The sequence below is a fragment of the Pinus tabuliformis genome, chromosome 4_2 (genome assembly GCF_031772625.1).
Source record: "Pinus tabuliformis cultivar Carrire ecotype Pingquan chromosome 4_2, CPIR1, whole genome shotgun sequence".
In the NCBI taxonomy this organism is placed as follows: Eukaryota; Viridiplantae; Streptophyta; class Pinopsida; order Pinales; family Pinaceae; genus Pinus; species Pinus tabuliformis.
This window is the reverse complement of record NC_142304.1, coordinates 498,970,540-498,975,016: the sequence shown is the minus strand read 5'-3', so window position 1 is coordinate 498,975,016 and position 4,477 is coordinate 498,970,540. Positions and strand designations below refer to the sequence as shown.

At 38.2% G+C, this 4,477-nt stretch overlaps 1 pseudogene; it reads right to left on the bottom strand.

Annotated features, from left to right (window-relative positions):
* Positions 1-1,782: 1,782 nt before the first annotated feature.
* LOC149170174 (glucosidase 2 subunit beta pseudogene) lies at positions 1,783-2,428 on the bottom strand (annotated as a pseudogene).
* Positions 2,429-4,477: the final 2,049 nt, after the last annotated feature.

The following is a 4,477-nucleotide window of genomic DNA, read 5'->3' as shown; positions in this document are numbered from 1 at the left end:
TCCATGCACGAGTTTCTTTTCTCGGTTTTCCATTGCTGTTCATAGGTTTAATGGCACAGTTAACATAGGTTAAAGAGTTCTCGTTTTTGGTGACATTCATAGACAATTTGTTTCATCTACACTGCTCCACACCATTCCATTACCTTCCTCGTCTTTTCAACCACACCTGAAGCCACTCAACCGACCTCTGCTCAGCTCATTTACCTTCCAACTCTCCCATTACTCACATAGCTCCATTTACTTAAACTTTCGTTGACCCCATCCTTCCAACCATCAACCCACTGCATGCACTCTTCCTCCATCTGACTTCTCTACTCTTGAGCCATCACCAGTTCCATCACCATCTCACCTATCCTCCCACACCATTTCAACACTTCACCATCTCCCAAAACTTCCACGGTCAAACATCCTGTAGAATTGCACAGACTTCCTGTAGAATCCCCGAGTTTCCTATAGGATCCCCTGCAGACTTCCTGTAGAAGCCTGCAAACTTGGTTGCTGAGCATCCGAACGTGGTAGACTTCTGTGGACTGATGCTAGAGACCCTCTGGGACCTCCCTTAGCCATCCTAACCTTGCCCATGCTTTCCTTCCATTCAAACCGCTCCTGCACAACCAAACCCTAATCAAAAGCATCATCACAATAAATCCAACCACTTAATGAAAAAATACAAAAACATGTCTTTTCAGATGCAAGTAGCTTAGATGCATGTATTTTAGCTTACTGCAAGTAATGGCATTATTGGTAGTAGTTTTATTCACAGTTTTGCATTGTAAGGGCCTAGCTAGTCAAATTAGGGTTTACTAGGGTTTTCATGCTTTATTGGCTTTCAGTTTCTTTCTGCAAATAGACTAGTCTCCTATTGAGTTAGCTTTCATCCATCATTCATAAAGCTTCTTCTGTGAGCATATAGAAGTTGGCTTGAGCCCTAGCGGACTTGTGCCAGCTGACCAAGTGACAGCTACGACAAGAGCTAGTACTTGTGCATACAACACCGTCGCTTCCAAGTTTGTACGAACTACCGGGTTGATAAAATTAGAGATAGGAAGCTCCAGGAGTTGTAGCATTATTGCTACAATACTGGAGCCCACCACTAGGTGTGACAATTTTCTTTATATTTTCCTTACCAGTTCCGGATAGCCATGGTGTGATGGGGTTCTCATGTTTTGGTCGAGCTAGATTTTCAGATGGATTCAAATCTGAGTGAGGTAGATCTCTGAATGAAAGAACACATGGCCTAGCGATCCCTAAACCAGAATGTGGATTGTGGTAAAGCCATTGGCCTAGTGATCCCTGAGCCAGGCTGTGGGTTGCGGTAAAGCCAGGTATTGTGTGCTTCAATGGGCATAGGAATCCTTTATCGGTAAATATTGACAACTAATATTTGGGATTAGGTCAATCCATGTAAATATTGTAAATGGAAAATAAGAAGAATTAGAAGATCAAGAGACACTAGGAGATGAAACCCAAGAGTCTCTCCCTCCATGTATATATATTTGATCAATCTTAATGCAAGAACACAATTCAATTTGAGGAGTTACCTCCTGGTCTGACATGGTATTAGAGCCAACCCCCTTTTTTTGGCTTCCTTTCTGCCCGTGTAACTCCCTCATACCTCTATTCTGCGTATTTTTCATAAATTCCTTTATTCTACTTATTTTTGCAGAACTAACACATCTGCCTTCCAATCGACCATACCTCTCCAAAGCGAGCCCAATGACCAAGCTCGACATACGACATACCAAGTCTATGGAGGAGCCCACGATAACCATTGTATGCGCACTACGCTTCCCTCTCACCTCCAAAAACTACTATCGAAGAAACAATAGCTAGTTCAAGCAGCGACAACACCTTCAATTCCTTGAGTTTTTGGACTGTATCTTTGAGTTTCTTGTTTTCTTGCTTCGTTGATCTTAATGTGGTTTCTTCTAACAAGAATTTTCATTTTGCATGCTCTCTTTCTTGTTTATCTATGGAGAATCTTTTTGTGTTAACTAAGAAACTTTCTAGTAGCTTCTTTGTGATGGCTTTCCTGACATTAATGAAAGTATTAAGGACATCTTATTTTTCCATAATATTCATAATTGTCGTCACAACAATCACAAATACCATCATTGACTCGAGATGACGACATTAGAATTGGTGCATGCCCAATGTTTGTGCAATAGAATTTTGCTTCTGGACAAGTTGATGTTCTTGGTTCATCCATTCCATCAGCACAATCACAAAATCCTTCATTAAGACAGCCCCGATAAAAACTCTTGGAACCATCCTTGCACATTATTTTCTTTGATTCATAATATCCCTTTTCCTGAGGATCAATTCCAAGCATTAAGGGAGTGGAAAATGCTGAGACAAGGTATGAAAATAGTCTTAGGATAAAAAATGCCTGGTTATATACTGAATAAAGGCCAAATCCCTTCATCATACAAACTGTAACATTAGAATTCCTTCTCTGGAAGCAGGCAAACCCCTAGCAGCAGATGTGTATAAATTTGGAGATGCGTTCAACTGTGGTGATACTCCAAGTGCTTCGGCAGAGAGGGTGCCTCTACATAGGAACAAAGGTGCATCCTTGGTGAAGTCCTATGGTGTTATTGACTAGTGAGTGCATTGTTTATTCCTGCGTTGATTGTATGGTATTTATGTTGTGTGTTTCTGCCTATGCAAATCCATTGAATGAAACAGTGATTGTGCTTGGTTCGATGGTACTTTTTTTGAAGACATTCATTATGAGATAAATTTTTAATAGGGGTCGATATATGTTATGGTGAATGGTGAATGCCTTATGGTGAATGATCGTAGGTAAATTATAATATTGTGTGTGGCTTCATATATTATATTGGGGCATTGGTTTATATATGCAAATTTGAAAAGTCAAAGATTATTTGAAGCATGGTGTATGAAGGTATATTGATGAAGTTTTGAAGACATAGCCACTGAATTTTATTACAAATACATCAATTTTTTTTGCAACCACTGAAATTATTTTGGGCACAAATCAGTTTTTATGATGCATTCACCCAAATATGCTCATTATGTTGTGGCTCATTGAAATAATGGAGTAACTGAAGACTTATTCAATTCTTCACTTGATTCATGGAAAGATGATTGGTTGCTTGATTCAGGAGAAACTTGCCACATGAATTTCAAGAAATATTTCTTTAAAGAATTCACTGACAATGTTGATGGAGCAGTATACTTTGCAGACAAGTCAAAAATCAAGTCATCAGGGCTTGGCACCATCAGCCTCAAAGTGCTTGGTATTCCAGACTTTCTTCTGCATGATGTTATATATCTCTCGGAGCTAAGGAGAAACTTTCTATCTTTGGCCCACATCTGCCTGCAAGGACATTCCATTCATATATTTGATGGCAAGGTTGAGATCAGAAAAGCATTAGATCACTCACTTGTCATGATAGGGATAAAAGAAAAAAAGAATTCTAAAGCTGCAAGGAACCTTTGGTTGTGCACAAAACTTCTCATACAATTCTCACTATTATGAAGGTACATTTCCATCAATTCTTTTATGGCATTCTATGTTTGGAAACTTGAACTATGACAACCTTCGTTTGTTGAAGAAAAATGGTGTTACTAGTTTGCCTACAATTGCAATGTGATGCTTGTATCTTAGGAAAACACAACAAAAAATCTTTTCATGATTCTCATTCCAGGGCACATAGAAAACTTTAACTCATTCATTCAGATTTATGTGGCCTAATTCATGTTCCTTCTAGAAATGGTAATAAATATGTGATGAAATTTATTGGTGACCACAACAGAATGTGTTGGGTTTATTTATTGAGGAACAAATATAATGATTTTGAAACATTCAAGAAATTTCATGCATGGATTGAAAATGATGCACAATCTCATATTAGCTCTATTCGCACTAATAATGGAAAAGAATACACTTCAAATCAATTTGAAAACTATCTTCGCCGACATGGGATCAAACATCAAATAATTGTGCCTTATAATCCCCAACAGAATAGAGTAGCTGAAAGAATGAACAGGACAATCTTAAATATGGCACGGTCCATGATGTTTTTCAAGAATGTTAAACTGATGTAGTTCTATGTGCTGTGTATATAAATAATAGGTGTCTATCTAATTCTATATATATAAAAAAAAGACTCCCTATGAAATGTGGTATGGCCACATTCCTTCGGTGAGGCATCTCAAGGTTTTTGGTTCCACCTGTTATGCCTTGATACCTAAGGAACATAGAAACAAACTCAGTGCAAGGAGTCACAAGTGTATCTTCTTAGGGTACTCAAATACTTCCAAAGCATACCGTCTCTATGATGAAGTCAATAAGAAGTTTTTAAAATCTAGAGATGTGATCTTTCTTGAATCTCCCAAGAATGACAACGTTGTTGAGCGACAACTTGATTGGTTGGATAGATTCAAACATGAAAAATCTTTTCAAGAGTTTTATAATCAGATTCCACATCCTGAAGGGGTGATTCCTATA